The 21391-nt window shown below is 35.0% G+C and overlaps 1 pseudogene; it reads left to right on the top strand.

The window, feature by feature from the left end:
• The first annotated feature begins 5858 nt into the window (after positions 1 to 5858).
• On the top strand, positions 5859 to 16503 carry LOC118762216 (annotated as a pseudogene).
• Positions 16504 to 21391: the final 4888 nt, after the last annotated feature.

Below are 21391 nucleotides of genomic sequence, written 5' to 3'. Positions count from 1 at the left end.
TTATCACCACGAGAACCTCATCCAAAAATCTTCGTTAGTATAGTCTCTTGAAGGCTACAATTGTACTTTGATCAATTGATCTATTTTGTTTTATTCTTTTACTTGTGTCAGTCATTTGACTGCGGCCATCTTGGAACACAGCCTTATTTAATAGATGTCTACAGCACCTAGGTTTCCCAAGTGGTCACACATCTAAGTACTAACTTCGGTGATCAGACGAGAAATTTTCAACGTGATATGGCCGTAAGACAACAATTATAATTGGATCGTAAAACGTAACATTAGGCAACAGTATCATACACTTTATTTTCTCATCTGTACTAACAAGCTGATGACCAAGTGGGTAAGCAGATGCATTGGCCCACATTAACAGTACTTCCACATTATCAGTAGGAAGTTTGAGATCATCTTACTAGTATCTATCGACTGCATAAATGAAATGTGAGAAAAAACAGAAGTGTGCACACTGAACCGCGATTTCTAAGTGCTTGATTGGTACTTATTTTATTTTATCCACCCTGAGTGGATGAAAGGTAGAGTCCTTCTCGGCGGCATTTGAACTCAGAAAGTAAAGAACCGGAAGAAATGCACCTAGGCATTTTGTCCGGCGCAGTAATGATTCTGTCCGCTCACCACAATAGTAATAATGCACTAGTAATTGGATTAATACGTCTTTCAAAACTTGCAGATGTGTTCACCACACTTCTCCATTAATCGTACAAATTCCATACTGCTGCGTTCGCACAAAGCAACGTGGACAGATAACTCATTATTTAATTTGCGACAAGGGAATGAGGATTCATTAAGAGGAGATTCTTTCTTAAATTTTTATCCTCGTTATATACTTGAGAATTTAGGAGCTCTTCACGATGAAATTACTTAACCGCTTCCTGAAAAATTCGATTCAATAGGTTGGTTTACTGCCTGTTTCGATGTCAGTGGTCTAATATTTTAATTCATGGCATTTTATAAATCATTATAACCACCCGTCACTAACTTCGAAATACTTAATGTCCAATATCTAGTTAGCATGTAACATGATGTTGAATTTCTATATCATAGAATTTCTGCACTTACTGTTCTCTTGAACAACATCAATGGTGCAGAGGCTTCTGCATAGGCAACAGTTGCTCTTGTCTAACAGGAAAAAATTCATGGGTTCTTGTGATTTTAGAATCCCTATGTTTGTGTGTATGTGTGTGTGTGTATACATATGTGTATTTATATGTGTGTGTATGTATGTATCTATCTATTCATCTATATACCTACCTACCTACCTACCTACATACATACATACATACATACATACATTCATACATACGTACATAAATACACCACATTATTGATGCTTCAGACTTCTGTGTAGCAGCATGAGAAAATGTCTTTTTCCACAGACCCAGGTCGCGAATTTTTTTCCACGAGAGTTCCGGACCCCAGTTATGAACTCATTTGCATGCAGCCAATCAGAGCTCAACTATCAAACTAATTTATGAGCGCATAACAAGTGATGGGCGCTAAGATAAAGTTACTTGGGTAAGGAATGACCATGCTCCATTTCTCTTTTAATAATGCTTGTTGTTCTTGTTCTTGGTTCAACCATGGCTGCCTCTGAAGACCACAGGAAAATGCACATGTGGGACTCGGATAGCCAAATATACATTAACAATACACACACGTCCATAATTCGTATCAATGAATCAATGTGTATTTATAAAACCTTCAAGCAGTTTCCGTACTTTCACATTCGTCAAAAACATAATCTTTGATTGCTATAGTAATTCAAACTTACCGTTAACCAGCGTATATATTCAGTATTGATGATATAGGGATGTGCGTGGGAGCATAAATACAAGATTCGCATTGCAATCGGAAGTCGCCATTTTGAATGCCAATCTTTGTTAACTTTACAAGAAGGTGAATGTGAGCTCTGATAGGCTGAATGCAAATGAGTTCATAACTGGGGTCCGAAACTCTCGTGGGAAAAAATTTCAATCCCGGATCAACCAAAGTTCTGTGAGTGGATCTGGTAGACGGAAATTGAAAGAAGTTCGAATATATATATATATATATAAGGAAAAACTTCCCAAAAAGTTAGTGACGTAAGGACTTATATATATATATATATATATATATATATATATATTATATATATATATATATTTACGGAGATGTACTCGTATAGCAAGTAATTTGATCTGAGATCGTGTGCTGAAACGAAAACAATTGCAGCGTGGAAGGTGTTTATAAGCCATTTAAGAAACACACAAAAGCCGTTCGATTCACTTCAACATTTAAGTTTAATTTGTCAAAATATTTTCGTCGCTAAAATCCGCGACCTGTTCACGTGATGCAGCACGGATTTTTGTCAGTGAACAGGTCGCGGATTTTAGCGACGAAAATATTTTGACAAATTAAACTTAAATGTTGAAGTGAATCGAACGGCTTTTGTGTGTTTCTTAAATGGCTTATAAACACCTTCCACGCTGCAATTGTGTATATATATATAATATATATATATATATATTATATATATATATATATATATATATATATAATATATATATATATATATATATATATATATACATATATACACACGCCACTAAGTATCTGTATGTGTGTGTATGTCTTTGTATCCCCTCACTACTGCTTGACAGGCCGCGTTTGTTTACGTCCTCATAACATAGTAGTTCAGCTAAATTCTGCAAGCCGGTGCCCCACAATGGCCACAGTCTGATGACTGAAACAGATACACGCACACACACGTGCGTGTTTGTGTGTGTGTCTATGTGTGTGTGTGTCTATGTGTGTCTGTGCGTGTGTCTGTGTCTATGTATGGATAGATAAATAGATAGATAGATAGATAGATAGATAGATAGATAGATAGATAGATAGATAGATAGATAGATAGATAGATAGATAGATAGATAGATAGATAGATAGATACATACATACATATATTTGTGTGGGGCTGAATGTAAGTGTATATATACATGTATATATGTATGGAAATAGAAAGAGAAAGAGAAAAAGAGAGAAAAAGTAAGAAAGCGTGGATAGAAAAAAGTGGTAGAGTCAGAGGCAAACGTAGACAGGGACGTTCAGAAAAAGCATGTGATAAAAGGGACACGGAGAGTGTATGCTTGGAAGGGGGATTCTAAATCATATTTAAGAAGGTATCTTATCTTCTATTGCAGTGCTTCTAATTACTAGATAAGAAGTCGTTTTCATCTCGTCTCTGCCTTATCTATCCTTTCTTTTCTGTTGTTCGGGCTCTCTCCAAGTGAGTAGAGATTGGAGGATTTTAATTTAAGTTAAGTCACGAATTTAGCAACGCGATTAAATTTAAAGGTCATTTGGGCTAGGAAACCGCGTGGTAAAATGAAACAAGCATTATTTTTAAACGATTGTTGCTGATTAAGAAACTGTTTTTACTACCCATCCATCCCATGCAAAGCTGACCCCAATATTAAATTACGAGTATTCGCTATTTAACAACTGAAACTAAAATGTAAAATATCACATGTATTTTTCGAAGGTCTGCCAAAATGGCAGTGCTAATTAGGTACATCACAAGGGAACCGCGCAGTGATTGACAAGTGGTGTGAAAATGAACATCATAAACTCACTCATAGATTAATATCCTCAATAAGCAAACTCAACATCAAAACCCCGCAGATTCATATTTACAACAGACAATAATCAGAAGAAATAGAATAAAATTCCCATCAAATACATAGGTTATAGCAGTAAGTGATAATACTCAGCAAAAGAAAGTAAGTCAAAAGCAAATGTAGAGGTTTAACCTTTTCCTTAATGACTAAAATACGATCAACTTCTGCTTACCGAGCAAGATGCTTTCGATTCAACAGGTGGATTCAAGAATATTTGAAAAGAGACGAACATTCTTTTCTACTCGATGTAAAAACAGCAAATACAACAAAAATGAACCAAGTAAAAAAAAACTGTGGGCAATCGTTAAAACATCTTGGTTTGAATTGAATAATGCCACTAACCTGGGAAAACTGTTGGCCCAACGAATCTCCTCTTTTCCGGCCACTTAGAAAGTCAGGCCTGAGGAGTGACTGCGTATATTTCATTAAATGAGATTGCTTATCGTTCAAATTAAAATATAATCAGAAAAAGTAAAACTAATATTTAGTCTTTTGAGTTACCAACAAAAATTGGCTGTAGGAGTTACTGTGCTTCTAATGTAATACGTCTCTGTTAGTTGCAACTAGACAAACAGAGAAAGTATCTCCACCTTCCGAGGAGTTGGAGATTTGTCATTTCATATCCCAACATCGATGTGGTTGACGTGCTATTTTGGCCAACTATTTTTACACTCTGTTGCTTAGTTCACGTTAGCTGCAAATTCGTACCAGGAGTAGTATTAGAGGACAGAATTCACGTATAAACTACAACGTTTCTTTTCCTCACATGCAGAAATCAAATTTGCCAATGAAATATATGGAAAACTCCCTTGCAATGTATTATTACACAAGCAACTAAATCTTTTGGGGTTTACAGAACTACGCCCTTTAAGTATGAGATTTATGAAATGTTTACATCTTATGATTAGTATTGCATGTATTTCTGATACTAAAAGTGGTTTGTTGCTGTTGTTGTAACTGATTGTCTTGTGAACTGATCCTGTAGACATGTAGCGCTTAAATAACCAGTTAAACATATTTTGACGGCATACAAACTGAAACCGTCAAATATAGAGTTTTTCCAAAATAATCTACCCTTCTGTTGATAATTATTTTGTGTAGGAAACTTAAAAACTTATTCACAATATCAGAACTCAGCATTCCAACTTCAAAATATATATCGGTTCCATACTTTTGATCCATCACGATATAAATCCAATTAATTTCTGAACACATATTTTTCGACAGTGGTCTTCGTTGTTTATGCATGGCCCGTTAAACCTTATTGCACAAACTTTATAATTATGGTTGGGAGGAAACTTCTCTCCGGTTTCAAAAAAAGGTGAAAAGGAAAAATAGTGATTTGCTTCAAAGAATATTTAAGTATTGTTGGAAAAAATTGTGTAGAAAACCACCAACCGTGTTGTAATGGTATATTTCAGTCAGGCTTCCAAGTAGTTTATCTTATTGTTGGGCTTTCAGTGAGTTTATTTTATTGTCTGGCTTAATTTTATTTAAATTATTTGAAACTTACACAGTTTCGAATATGACCCTTCTGTTCCTTTTGCATTTCCATATCAATTCTCAAAGCCTTTTTGAAACACTCTTTTCACTCTTTGAAAATGTATATACCGTGTTTAAATATATCATGGGCTACTTACACACATTATACTTAACTCCCATACTTACGCGCATACACACAAATCCACGCACTTCCATACACATATTGTATGCATATGCGTTTGTCTGTGTATTTTAAACACGTGGATTCACATGTTTCCGTCTGTGCATGCGTACATATAGCAAACATTACAGAATATTTGACATGCATCCGTAAATATCAATTACATACTATTACACACATATATACACACACAATTACTTTAATATAATGCATATGGTCACACACAGTCATATTCCCGCACTCGTTTTAAAAACTGTGGGCGTGTAAAAAAATGGCAGACATCTTCCAAAACCACCACCTATACACATCTGTGAGTATCTGCGAAAACTGTGACAGAGAGAAAACAATACATGAAAAAGTAGATTGTTTGAATATTTACTTTAATTTATGGTAACTCTAGGTTAGCTTCAACGCTTATACAATACATCTACAGTTGTTTTCTTTCTTTCCATGTCACCTGATGCTATAAGAAACAAATAGTTACACAATAACAGAAAAAAGACAGCAAAAAGCACATCAACATGAGCGAGCACATCAACAGTGACAGCTATAACAGTGGCTATAACAACTATAAGGAAGACAACGATGTCATCGACGATATTATCAGAAGTAGCTATTATGACAGTAAAAGCACAACACACAACATCATTAGTAAGACTAACATTCTTAACTACAGACACAACACACACCAAATAAATATCAGCTATAAAGAACGAAAGAATAGCAAGCTTGCATGCAACACCAGCCAGAAAGCGAATTGATAGAGCTGTTTTGGTGTTTCAAACGAAGAAACCTAAAGATGTTTATTTTGGTTTTGCATTTCAAATCCCGACGAGAACAACTCTGTTTATTTGCAAATTTCGGGAGTCGATAAACAAAGTGTGTTTAGGTTTATAGACACCCGGAACCGTCAAAGTTTAAATGGCTTAACCAATTGAAATTGTATATAATTTACATTTAGTTTTGCGGTACCATGTAAATTCTCTAAGCATCGATGAGTAGATTGCTTTTCACGAAATATGAGTGCTGAGAAGTTACTGACTTTCGATGAAAGAAAATACTGGAGGATCAGTTACTTATGATTTTATGCAACATATTCCCCTCTCAGATTCAAACACTTACTGCAGCGGTCCTTCAGTTTTTCTAAACCCTGTAGAAGAACTCGGAAGGTTGACTTCCAACAAGGCCTTTCGGAATATATATATATATTAATATTTCTAAGTCTCTCTAAAGGAGACTACGGCAGCGGTACTGGATATTAATAGTTATCGCTAAGCTAACATGGCAGTCCAGAAAAATAGGACGAATGCTGCCGTTGATTAGCTCCAAGAGGCGATCGCCTCTAGCTAGCTATGTGACATACGAACCTGTGTCCATTATAACCTTCGAACAGGGAGGTCAGTCGCTTCCCCTTGCTGGTCTGGCATCTACAGACAAGTTTCAGGGTATTTGCCCCATATATATATATATATATATATATATATATATATATATATATATATATATATATATATACTGGAGTAAACACATAAATATGAAACAAGGTGGAAAAAAGAGTACTCAAATACCAGTGGTAGAGTTATATGCTTTATTTAAAGCAGCAGAAAATTCAACAAATCCTGTTACTCTGAGTTACCCTGAAACTTGTCTGTAGATGCCAGACCAGCAAGGGGAAGCGACTGACCTCCCTGTTCGAAGGTTATAATGGACACAGGTTCGTATGTCATATAGCTAGCTAGAGGCGACCGCCTCTTGGAGCTAATCAACAGCAGCATTCGTCCTATATATATATATATTATATATATATATAATATATATATATATATATATATATATGCAAGTGCGGGTGGTTAGATTTAGATATTTAATACGATTGTATCCTATATAAAGCAAAGCATTTCTGAAGTTATACAACGTTACAAAGTAAAGTAAATAAAGAGCGTTTCCTTTGTGTGTCTACAAAGGCTCACAGTTTATTAAATGTACATAGCTTATTCTTATGTATGGTTATATGCGTATGTGCACCTGCCTGCGCACTATTGAAAGCTTATTTATATGGTAATTTTGCAAGTACATGCTATTGCAATAAAATTTATAGTGTATTTCATGGTCTAGTACAGTGGTTCTCAACCTTTTTCACAATTTTTGCTTCGCGGCCCCTGGCCATTTTTTGGAGGCCTCGCGGTTCCCGGCCTATTTTGGCAGGAATAAGAGATTAATCAAATGCACAATGTTCGCGATTACACGACTATTAGGTTTAAGTAGTTGAATGCACAAAACCTCAAATAATGCCATTATATATAAATGTTAGATGTAAACATAAAATAACAATAATGACACTAACATGACACCAGATATTGACAAAATGATATGAAAAAATTAACATTTTGTTTCCCTGGCCATTTTTTGGAGGCCTCGCGGTTCCCGGTCTATTTTAGCAGGAATAAGAGATTAATCAAATGCAAAATGTTCGCGATTATACGACTATTAGGTTTAAGTAGTTGAATGCACAAAACCTCAAATAATGCCATTAAATATAAATGTTAGATGTAAACATAAAATAACAATAATGACACTAACATGACACCAGATATTGACAAAATGATATGAAAAAATTAACATTTTGTTTCTGTTTATACTATGAAGTTAATGCCAAACTTTAATTATTCATTAGTAATTTATGTTTTCAAACCCATTTTCACAAATATTAAGTTCGGTGGCAAGTAAGGTCTGGTATAAAAAAGGGACCATCGGCATTGATGTAGCGCTTAATTCTTTGTTTATTTTCTCCGATTCTTTCCTTGATTCGTATATATATTTGCCGAAAACCGATAGAAAACCGATAGATATTTTTTGATAGATGTATTAAAGAAAAATCATTAAACCTGTTCAAAAGAAGGATTAATGTGTCTGCTTTTGCTCAAGAGCGTAACACGTCGCCCGGTCCGGGAATACGAACTCATAATCGTTAGATCCTGAATGCAATATACTAACCTTTACGCCATTTTTAATTTCAGTCACCGACATGCAAAGAATTGGCAATGAATATTCGTACTCCAGCCCTACAAAAAGAAAACTGGAAAAATACACTATATTTCACACTCAGAAAACAAAAAGAAAAGAATACTTTATTGTAACTATGAACTAAAATAAACACGAGCATTTTAACATTGAATTTAAATTGTACTGAGTAGAAATCTTCTAAACGGTATCAGCAACTACAACCACAAAGAGACCGACACCAGCAACGGTATACATGCACACGTTACGGCAAATGTAAATATGAAGAAAGGAGGAACATTAGCCGTCGCAAACACTCTTTAAAGCAAAGAAAAAGAAAAGACATGATATCGCAGGCATGGCTGTATGGTTAAGAAGCTCAATTTACAACTTCGTGGTTTCGGGTTCACTGTCACTGTATAGCACCTTAGGTAACTGCCTTAGGCCGACTAATGTCCTGTGAGTGAATAGATGGAAACTATGCAGAAGCGTCTAACAAACACATACATATATACATACATATATACATACGTGCTAAAGCGCTAAGTCCCAGGGACGTAAGTAAAGCCACACCGGTTGTAAAGAGCCTATAAAATATGCGGGATCCGGACAAAACCCACTCCTAGGACAAAACCCCCTTAGTTAAAGTGCGAAAGCGGGCAAAATCCCCCCGGTTATATGTTTTGGTTGTTTTTCGTTCTTTTTCCTTTTTACTTGTTTCAGTCATTAGACTTCGGCCATGCTAGGGCATCCCCTTGAAGAATTATTAGTCGCAGAAAATTCAGTATTTTAAAATTTAGATTTAAACTCTTTTGTTTTTTTCTGTATGCACTTAGAGATTAATGAGAATGAACTGACCTTTTGAACTTTCTCCGGTCGTTGAAGGTCCAACAGAATTATGGCGCTGAAGGCTAGTTGTTCAAGCGTACTTCTTATTGTTTCTATCTTTCTACACATTCTTTTGAAGTAGATGCTTTCCCTGTTGTTAGAATTCAGACAATATGTACATTAAAGAGTTTTGTTCTGTTATTCTCTTCTACTTATGAGTTTTGGCCGGGGGTGGGTGTCCGAGGGGGTTTTGTCCTAGGGAGGCTTTGTCTGGATCCCATAAATTAATTTTGACTTTTTTTCCTAGCGAAAATTGTAACTTTATTACTGTGACTTTTCTTTCCCGTGACTTTATTACCGATCACAAATTAAAGATCACCAAAGACAATTATGGCCGCAGTCTAATGATTTAACAAGTACAAAAAAAAGAAACAAATTTATCACTGTGGTGGTTTTGACCAGGCTTTAAAAACTTCTGAGTTCGATACAGTCGTCTAATCATTTTAAGGTGGTGCTCCAGCATGGCCACAGTCTAATAACTGCAACAAGTAAAAAGTAATAAAAATCTACGGTTGATACGTTCAACTAAAAATTCTTCAAGGTGGTACCCCAGCATGGCCACAGTCTAATAACTGAAACAAGTAAAAGGGGAAAAAAACGAAAAATAACCGAAAAATATAACCGAAGGGGTTTTGCCCGCTTTCACACTTTAACTATGGGGGTTTTGTCCGAGGGAATATTATCCTCGGGGTGTTTTCTCTTACACTTAGAATAAGCACTTCACTCATAAATCATGCAAACGATTAAAAGGTCCTAAGTACTAAACCCCTGCAGCCTTTCTTTTACAGAGAAGTGTATGCAATTTTTCCGTTTGATGACATTAGAGAAAGAGATTGTATGTTGGGCCAGATTAGAGCATACACGTTATACTTCAGCTGAACCCTCATTATCATTTTGAAGTTCTCGAAAAGGCGGTGAAAATAGAGAGGGTTGTGTTGTAAAAGTGCTAAAAGGATGGTTGGCAGAGGCAAGAATAACTAATGCGAAAGAGAATACTCTCAGTATGTCTTTGTAAGTCGAAGAATACTGCTGAATTGAAGCACTTATCGTTTGGTACAAAGAAAAACCCTGGATCTCTTGACTCGCTTTTCCATGCCTGTCTTTACAATGCCTGTCTTTTCATTGTCAATTCAGCGTAAACCCTCAACTTATTTTGTAGTCTGTTTGTATTAACTCGTTTAGCCATCGCCACTTTGGCAAGTATAGAAATCATTAATATTTTCATTACATGACAAAGAATATGTTCTACGACTGAAACTATACACTTTGCTTTCAAGCAACTCATATTACAAATACATAAAAATAGATGAAATAAATAAATTAAAACAAAAATCAAAAACAAATATAAGCCGTCCCATAAAAATATAATCCTGCTAAAAATGTTTCTTCTGTATATCCTCGGTGACACCTACCAACTACCCATATGTTTCCTGCCTCTTGCTTTCTGTCTTTCGATATATAATTTTTGTTTTATTGTACTACTCTTCGTTTCTGTTTTCCTTATAGTTTTATTAGTTGTAACAGTAATTGTTCTTAATTATTTTTATTTATATATATGCTTTTGTTTTAGTCTATTGTCAGCGATAAATCTTGTAATAAGGCAGTAAACAGCTCTTCTGGTTGACGCCATTTTTGTTCCTTTTTGTCGGTCTTTAATTAGGGTCAAAGGTTCTTCATAGTGTATTTTTTAGCGTTCCTCAACCAAAATAAACGTGTTCCGACTGGCCTGTAGGGAAATGGCGACAGTTCTAGTCTAGTTTGTAATCGGAGAGGGGAAAGAATATTAACCAAAAGAGAACAAAAGTCTGTATATTTGTGAGTAAGTATATGTGTATAATTGTGTATAGTTATGAGTATTTATTATGCGCGTAAATAGAACGGTAAAGAATATGCGGATCTAAGAAAATTTATATATACATGTAAAAAAACACATTCATGCATGCACACATAGTTTATGTAAGCTGATCTGCTCTACTATAGTATTGAGTATATTTCTCCCGCTCGTTATCTATCTATCTATCTATCTATCTATCTATCTATCTATCTATCTATCTATCTATCTATCTATCTATCTATCTATCTATCTATCTATCTATCTATTATCTATCTATCTATCTATCTATCTATCTATCTATCTATCTATCTATCTATCTTCTATCTATCTATCTATCTATTTATCTATCTATCTATCTATCTATCTATCTATCTATCTATCTATCTATCTATCTATATATATATATATATATATATATATATATATATATATATATATATATATATATATAGGCATCTATAAATATGTGTGTATATATCTATCTGTTCTGGACGTGACAGACACTTTGTTCTACATTATATGTATAATGAGTTCTAAGCGAATATATATATATATATAATATATATATATTATATATATATATATATATATATATATATATATATATATTATATATATATATATATATATCTCCCTACTTCCAGTCACTTCAGCAATGTTACTACATGTGTGACGTTGGCAACTTTGTGTTTTTGAGACTTTTCCATTTCTCCTTTGCGACGAAGAGTTATGCTCGAAACGTCAAATTCTCCTTTCAACGAGCTAATACATTTCTTGTGTACGTCCTCATATTGTCCGTTTTATTCGTATTATTTATTCGTGTATTTGAATTGTTTGTACAATTCCTGGCGACGTGTTGTGTCCTTGGGCAAGACACTTTATCTCACGTTGCTGGAAAAAATGAATAGTACCAGTATTTCGAAGGGCCAGCCTTGTTACACTCTATGTCACGGTGAATCTTCCTGAGAACAAGTTAAAGGTATACGTGTCTGTGGAGTGCTCAGCCACTTGCACGTTAATTTCACCAGCAAGCTGTTCCGTTGATCATATCAGCTGGGACGAAGCGCACCTATATATATATATATATATATATATATATATATATATATATATATATATATATATATATATATATATATATATATATATATAGTAGATAAATGAATTATCTTATTACGGACAATTCAAATGATAACCGATACCTGGGTAGCAAAAATCACAACAGAAAAACACGGTTGAAGTTACGACTATGGGGCATAAAATCCGTGCCTTAGTGCAGAAATTTGAAGTTTTATATATTAAGTGTAGGAAGAAATGGAGCTGAACGAAGATTTAACAAAATTCCTTTTTATTATTTTCTACATATGTTTCGAAGGCTACAAAGTCCCTAATTCGGATTGAATAAGGAGTCCAGTTTGCAGTTCATGCATGCCTCTAAAATGATGAATGCATAACAAGTATTGAAGGGAGGAAAACCGTTGATCTATTGTATTATTGCCTCGGGCCCTTACCTCCTGATAGAATCATAGGAATGTTGCCATAGCATACTGCTCGCCTTGAGCATTTTAGACCTTGACGGTGTCCATCCCTTTCCAGTCGATTTCTTCCTTGAAAGGAAAGAGAAAGATAAGTATAGAACTTGAATTTTATCGAATCGAAAGAATGAAAGCAGTGCATTCGACATGACTTGAACCAAGAACGTAGAGATATAGAAGGAACAGCAGCAAGGCAATCTATCTGACGTTCTTACAGTTCACCGCTTTATAATTATATACAATGATCAAAAGTAAATAACGTTACGACACATTTAGATTTTGCATATAGTTAAAGTACTTGCTCTGATTTATGAGCTATAAAGTTGCACTGAATTGCATGCATAAATATTTGCGAAAGGCCATATGTCTAATAATTACATGTGAAGTTATATTTATATACGTCTCTCTGTCTCTTTTATCTATTTGAGTATATGTATACATGAAAATAAATACGTATGCTATACACATATATATTTCTATTCTATGTTGTTTACAGTCAATCACTGACAGAAACATATACTAATAGCTTGCGGTTTTACCTTACTTTTACAAGTAACCTTACTTGTTATAAATACATAAATATATGCAGTTTGAACTGAATTATCTATTACAACTCTTATTTTGGGATTTATATTTGTGAGTGACATATATCTGGGTGTAGCCCAAACAACCGATTGTCTAAACTTCTCATGCAGATGTTAATATTATAAAAAGAAGTCAATAAAATTTGTTTAACCTGTTGTTAAACCTTTACCCAGTAAGCCTCAATAAATTTATGACAAGGAAAGAGAAGTCAGAAGAGAAAGATTTACGCCTCTTAAATATTGTTGAAATATTCTCAAAAGAATAAGAATATTATATTCTTTTGAATTCCACCCGATGAAGCGCTTACACACGTCTGTTGCTGACAAATATTCAAGTATTTAGTAATTATAAAAAAAAAAAACAATCTTGTATAATGGTATATGAATATTACCTAACCAACTTAAGTTAATACTGATGTGCGGTGCAGAAACAAATGCTGTGATCTATTAAGCCTGTTATCTTCCATCCTTGTGTTATATTATTCCTGTATTAATCTCTCTCTATATAAACGGCAGTTTGTCTGTGTGTGTTTCTGTGTGTCTGTTTGGTTGTACCCTCACTCTGACCACAGCTTTCAACCGATTCTGATGAAACTTGACACACACATAGCCCAATGTCATAATTCAAAACTAACGCAGCGAAAATTTTGAAAAGTTCCCACAGTTCTGAAAAAGATCGATAAATTCGACATGGGGTCGACAATCAGAAACACAAACCACAGATGGTCTAGGGGACGCAACTCGACCTTTTTAACTATAAAAAAAAATTTACCATCATTTTTTCCCATTTTTTTGCTATTTTTTGGCTATAACTCTCTTAAAATGCTTTATAGTTATTTCCCTTACAAACCCGAGCAACGCCGGGCGATACTGCTAGTCTTATATAAAGAGGAGTTCCGCATGTATATCCAGCCCTAGAAATACACCCTAGTGTAGGATACCATGTGGTTGTCAAATAATGGCATAAGCGCTATTAAATGCGCGTTGCGAGATTTTTACTCGAATTTTATTTCAATTTAACACACACGCATTCTTTTATTCTTTTACTTGTTTCAGCCATTTGACTGCGGCCAAGCTGGAGTACCGCCTTGAAAGGTTTTAGTCGAATAAATAGACGTCAGGACTTATTTCTTAAGCCCAGTACTTATTCTATCGGTCTCTTTGCCGGACTGCTAAGTTACAGGGGCGTAAACACACCAAAACCCGTGTTGGGGTGGGGGAACAAATACATACGCACACATACACACACGCACACACACACACACACACACACACACATATATATATGTTTCTTGGCGAAGCAGTTGATCTCGAACAACTTTGTTCGAAAAGCTTGCTGCGCATTTGTTTGGAGATTTAAGTTCCTGGATTTTCCTGAAGAGAAAGCTGCAAAATGGTCTCCTTATTCAATCCGAATTAGGGAATTTGCAGCCTTTGAAACATGTGTAGAAAATAATAAAAAGGAATTTGTAAAATCTTCGTTCAGCTCCATTTCTTCCCTCACTAAATATATATATATATATGTATATATATATATATATGTATATATATATATATGTGACAGGTTTCAGTTTCTGTCTTCCAAATCCACCTACAAGCCTTTGGTCGGCCCGAGGCTATAGTAAAAGACACTTTCCTAAGGTGCCAAGGATCCTCCTGTTTCAATGCATTTGTAGATCTCCACCTGATTCGCGAAGCTCCATAGAGTTTCTCGAAAATGAAAGTATCCAGGACCCTGGCTTCAAAACGAGGCTCTACTTCAGCCAGAAGTTTGAGGGAGCGAATAAGCAACCTTTATTATTCATAATTTTCACTTTTACCATTTATGAAATTAGCATACGATTTTTACAGGAACGCTTATAAACTGATAAGGTGAGCTAGCTTAATCTTATGTAGTCAGGTAAGAGCCGCTGACGAGCATTAATCAAATGTGAAATCACTGGTGATCTGGGTATGTCCTGGATGCTGTAGGGAGCTTGCCTTCCTTACCAGTCATAAGATAAGTGCTTTCTCGTGGTTAAGAGTTGTTTTGACTCTTATTTCTAGCAATGCTGCTACTGTTGATGATATATATATATATATATATATATATATATATATTAGGTCGTTAAGTATGGAATGTGTAGTAAGGTATATGGTAAATTTTGACAGCTGCTCATTTTGCACCATTATTATATTTTGACAATCTTTATTTTTTGTTAGAAAGCTGACACATCTATTTCTTTATTCTAACTCATTTTGCACTTTATAAAGTATTTATAAATAATTTTTTCCTATTTTTGTTTATAGATGGATAAGCTGGAAATTCATACAGTTTTGAAATATGAGTTCTTTCTTAGAAATACAGCATCACAGACAGCTCGGAATATTAATGAAGTATTTCATTCTAGAGTTGTTACACACCAGACAGTATCAAATTGGTTTGCAAAATTTCGTTCTGGTAACTTCACAAAAGAGCAACGCGGTCGACCAGAAACAAAGGTGGATAATGACGAACTGAAAGCCACCGCCAAGTCAGATCCATCTCAAAGTGCCTGTGAATTACCGTTGTTGTTTGGTGTTAGCAGTTTAAATCGATAAAGTGAAAAATTTGGATGAGTGGGTTCGACATGAACTCAATGAAAATCAGAAACAACAACGTTTGGAAGCCTGCATTATGCTACTTTCTCGTCACAAAAATTAATCATTTTTTAATCGAATTGTAACATGTGATGAGAAATGGATCCAATACAACAATCATAAATGTTCAGCACAATGGCTGGACAAAGACGAGCCACCAAAACACAGTCCAAAAAGCAAAATTCATCAAAAGAAGCTGATGATGTGTGTTTGGTGGTCTGGTGCAGGTGTGATCAATTATGATTTCATTAAACCTGGTTCATCAATCACGGCCGAAGTATACTGCAGCCAACTGGACCAAATGATGTAGAAACTTACAAAAAGCAGCCTAGATTAGTCAACATATCCACTCCTATTTTATTGCAAAGCAACGCCAGACCACACATCGCAAAAATGACAGGAAGTTCTCCATCATCCACCATACTCACCTGAACTTGCTCTCAATGACTACCGCTTCTTCTAGAATTTGGATAACATTTTTGACAGGAAAACAATTTAATTCCGATGATGCTATAAAACAGGCCTTCCAAGATTTTATTGACTCTAGATTGCTAGGTTTTTACAGTTCTGGGCTGGACAAGCTACTACTGAAATGGCAAAAGTGTATTCACAGTATGGGTGCATACTTTGATGAATAAAACTATTCCTTGTATTTATAAAACTTTTGGAAACACTTTTCTTTTCTACAAATTTCATTCTTGACCACCTAATACACACACACACAAACACACACGCACGCACACAAACATACACGCACGCACACACACACACACGCATATGTTTTTATGTGGTACAGGTCAAAATTGATGTGGAGGCCTCTGATGGGAACCCGACAGGGTTCGAAACCAACTAAGGCTGTTCATCATTTATTCAAGCTGGTGAGAAATAGCTAAGTTAATCGTGTTCATATATCTGCAACATAGGTTACGCGCGTGTGTGTGTGTATGAGTGTGAAGTGGGGGCAGTTTACTAACATTTTATCCGGCAGGCGCATATACGAAAGGTCATTAAGATATAGTTGCACTTTACTCAATCGCTAGACGGTTGAAAATGTAGTCGATCTAAATTGATAGTGTATACCAAATATGATTAACTCAACAAGTGGAACTATGGAAGTATGAATATACCTAAATACATATACGCATATATATGTCTCTCACCACTTCTCGACTCAAACGCACACCTAAACACCTTTTTTTTACGACTGTTATATCATTACATATAATATACTGTATGTCTGGTGTTCTGTAATATACAGCAAAATATTTATGTTACATTATTTCTGCAATATGAAACATAATATTTATGGTGCACTATTCTCTATGTTGTGGAGGCGCAATGGCCCAATGGTTAGGGCAGCGGACTCGCGGCTTCGATTCCCAGACCGGGCATTGTGTATGTTTATTGAGCGAAAACACCTAACAGCTCCACGACGCTCCTGCAGGGGTTGGTGGCGACCCCTGTTGTACTCTTTCACCACAACTTTTTCTCACTCTCTCTCTTCCTGTTTTCTTGAGTAACGCTGCGATGGACTGGCGTCCCGTCCAGCTGGGGAGAACACATTCGCCACAGAAACCGGGAAACCGGGCCCATGAGCCTGGCTAGGCTTGAAAAGGGCGACGCTTATAGTTTTATTCTCTACATTACCTACAATAGATAATTTGTACTCTATGGCTTGTGCTACGCTTTCCATAATTTGGAGATGTCATAGTTGCTTTAACGTATTCGTCCATCATCAATCTAAGAAGAGCTGTGGCAAACACCACGAAGGAAATTTTGAGAATGTAAATGATCGAATTGAAAGATTATTAAAAGTCGAAAACGTATACGTTTCCTTAACTGTGCAATGTCCATCACTAAATTTAACATGCTATCACAATTCTAATTTATGTGACGGGAGAATTAAAGTTCAGTGTAGTTATCTACGGAAGTATTGCACATTTATCCTCGTTTATCAAAGATAATAATTCCCATTTGTCTCGAGGCCCTGAATCTTTTTTTATGAATTTACATAAAATAGCTAATGTGCTAGTATCTATTTGTGATTACACTTATTACATACAAGTCCATGAGAGAATTAAAGTTCAGTGTAGTTATCTACGGGAGTATTGTACATTTATACTCGTTTATCAAGGGTGTTTGTTTTCACTATAGAATCACTGATACAATAAATGGCGGAAAATAGATTTCGTTCTGGAGATCCTTGTTATCTTGAACATTGTAGATGGTCGCTGATGTACGCTTTTGCGATCCAAGAGGAATCTTTTACTAGTCGCCGACCCGTGTTATCACAGATCAAGTGTAATAAGGGTAAATAAAGTTAACGATTAGTGAACAGTGTTATCCAAATCAGTGATGAATGAAACAGTGATAATCGGGGATATATGTGCAATAAATGTTTAATTCAGTTGCAGTTTTCTGTTCTGTTCTTAGAACAGACGCAGTAAGGGAGACGAAAAACCAGCTACAGAAGTACTTAACTTCAGGATCATTATTCCCGGTTATCTTGAGGCCCTGACTCTTTTTATGGGTTTGCATAAAATGGCTAACGTGCAAGTATCTACTCGCTATTAAACTTATTACACGCGAGTTCAGATAAATTAATCCTCGCTTATTGGGGTGCAAATAAGAAGAGAAAAGAAAACAGAAGTATCATTTTAGGTCGCTGGAAAATCTGTGGTTTAATGATTAGGATGAACACATCTTATTTTACTATTTACCTTCTATTTCAAATGTTATTGCTCATAATTAATACCTTCAGAAGATTTGAATTCATACTGTATTTTTGAATCACTTTCACTAATATTTAAACTAATTTCTCCCTTTAAATATAATGTTCAGCTTGTCTTAATGCAAAGCATTTTCTTTGCCTTCTTAAAATACTAAAAAATATAAAATGTCATCTGTATTACAAATGTTCGCAGTAATCTACGGTGTAATTTATTTGACTGAGTGAACGTACACTGCTCTTTAATTACCTGTTCAGAAACATAGGAGCAAACAAGTTTACACATTTATCACTTTTTTTCTCTTTTTATATATCATATTTAGACTTACAGACACTTTCTATATAGTTAACTGGTGAAATATTATATATTTAATAACAGTTTTGTCAAAAAGAAAATAACACGCTCACACACACACGTGTACAAACACACACAGACAAGCGAAAGAAATAGCTCACAGAAACAAACAAAAACAAGAACTATGAAGGACTCGAATAGAAAATGGGACAAATACATCACTGAGAGACTCTCCTTTTTGACCCAAATATTTCGCATATCATAGAAACTGAGGAACTAAGCAGGCTAAAATACCATCTTATCTATATACAGGTTGCATAGTAAAATATTTTAGAATATTCTGCATATAAAAAAATGCATTTCATGATATTTTCAAAACGCTTGCTTTAAGACACGTTAATAAAACTTGTATCAAAAACACCTGGGATGACGGAGCAGAAAAACAAGATAGACAGATCTAAGTAGACACGATTGTAAGAAATTTTTCATAAGGTTGTGATCACATCTATCTATCTATCTATCTATCTATCTATCTATCTATCTATCTATCTATCTATCTATCTATCTATCTATCTATCTATCTATCTATCTATCTATCTATCTATATATCTATCTATCTATCTATCTATCTATCTATCTATCTATCTATCTATCTATCTATCTATATATCTGTCTGTCTGTCTGTCTGTCTGTCTGTATGTCTATCTATCTATCTATCTATCTATCTAACAATTTACCTATCATCTATCTACACACACACACACACACACACACACACACACACACACACACACACACACACACATAAGAGTGGGCTGAAAAGTTCATAGGCTGACTAAGAGGGAGTGGTGTCAGAGCTGTAAAATATTGCCAGCATTAATTTCAAAGCATCTTATTAATAACTGCATTGTTTCTTTCCAGGTAAACTGATATCTAACTGCTCGAAGAAGACTTCAGAAATAACTGGTAGCTACTTCTCTTGAAAATGGACAAATTTGGCATTGTGCTGTAAAAGAGTTTAATCCCCAGTTTTATCAGCAGTGCAAAAGGAGGAGAAGGGAGAGTCTTGAAGATGACCCAAGCTGAGGACGTCCTGCAACTGCCACCACCAAGGGAAACATTGATCGTGTTCACCAAATGCTGATGGATGATAGACGATTGACTATAAATCAAATAGCCAATGCTATTAGCGTATCCAGTGAGAGTTGGGAATATTCTACACAGCGATTTTGGCATGACGATAGTTTCTGCTCGGTGGATACCATGTTTCTGACACTTGATCAAAGGTGCACCTGGTTGATCACATCACCGGGAAATCCGATATTATTTGAGTCAGATCCAGCTGGTTTCCTTGAACGTTTCCCAAGCCAGGATGGGCTCATCACTTTGAGCCAGAGACAAAAAGACAATCCATGTGTATATCGTTCCTTTACTCAATATCTAGCATGTTCACGTATCCCGCACCTCGTATAAGTATCTCGCTTTCACTCTCTCCCCATCCTTCTCTAAAAGAGGTAAATTATAACTGGAGAACCAACCGACCAAACAACCAGCATTTATATCGACTATTATTAAATAGAGATTATAGAGTTAAACTCTTTCATATGCCGTGTTTGCAAAGCGATTTTACTTCTTAACTAAAGCTATTTCATTCCATTTAGCGTGAAAAGAATCAAATGTTCGAGTGTTTCTATTTAAGAGAACACTATCGGCATTCATGAAGTTTATTATTTCTAGTTGAGTCTATAAATTAGAAATCATTAAACAATGAATCGAGAATATTCTAAAATTCGTTATTTATTTGACATTAGCTAACTGTTATATTGACTTCTACGTTACATCACAAATTACTAACAGAAGATTTTTCGGGAGATAACATACACAAGATTTAACGATACATCGTCTGTTTATTTTTCTCAGAGATGTCTAAGAAAATTCTCTGAGAGGCAGAAAGTTGGCTGAAGAACGTTAGCAATAAAATTATATTCGTGAAGAGTAAAGCGTAAACAGTTGTAAATATTTTCATCGGGAAATAATCTCATCGTAGAAGAAACAGATGTTTCTTTTTTCATTACTCAATGAAATCTTTTTCTTTTTTATTCATTTTATTTGAAACTTTATTGAAAACATTATTTTGAATTGAAGATAGAATCAATGAAAAAGTTATCTTACCAACATCTTTTAATCTTTTTGTTGTTTTTATTCATATATTCAACGTGAGAGACGCAATATTTTTAACAGATATTGTAAAAGTATGAAAGAGTAAGTCTTAAAAAGAAGGACTATAACACGAAGTTATCAACACTATGGTTCTTTGTTAGGAAAATTATAATTAACAAAATAGTGAGAAAGAAAATATATAATCAAACTATATTCTTTGTAACTGTATCAGAGGAGATATTAATTACTGAATTACAGAAGTTTCGGTAATTTAGCAGACATACGTATAATACGAGAAGTTTTATGAACTAAAGAATGAGTCTCTACGTGGTTTCCAAAATTTCGAGAAATAATAATGAAACCTAGTCTCTCTCAAATCTCACCCTGCTGTATTAACAAAGGGAGGGCATA

This window comes from Octopus sinensis, linkage group LG2, assembly GCF_006345805.1.
Source record: "Octopus sinensis linkage group LG2, ASM634580v1, whole genome shotgun sequence".
NCBI classification, from domain to species: domain Eukaryota; kingdom Metazoa; phylum Mollusca; class Cephalopoda; order Octopoda; family Octopodidae; genus Octopus; species Octopus sinensis.
This window is presented reverse-complemented; position numbering and strand designations above follow the sequence as displayed.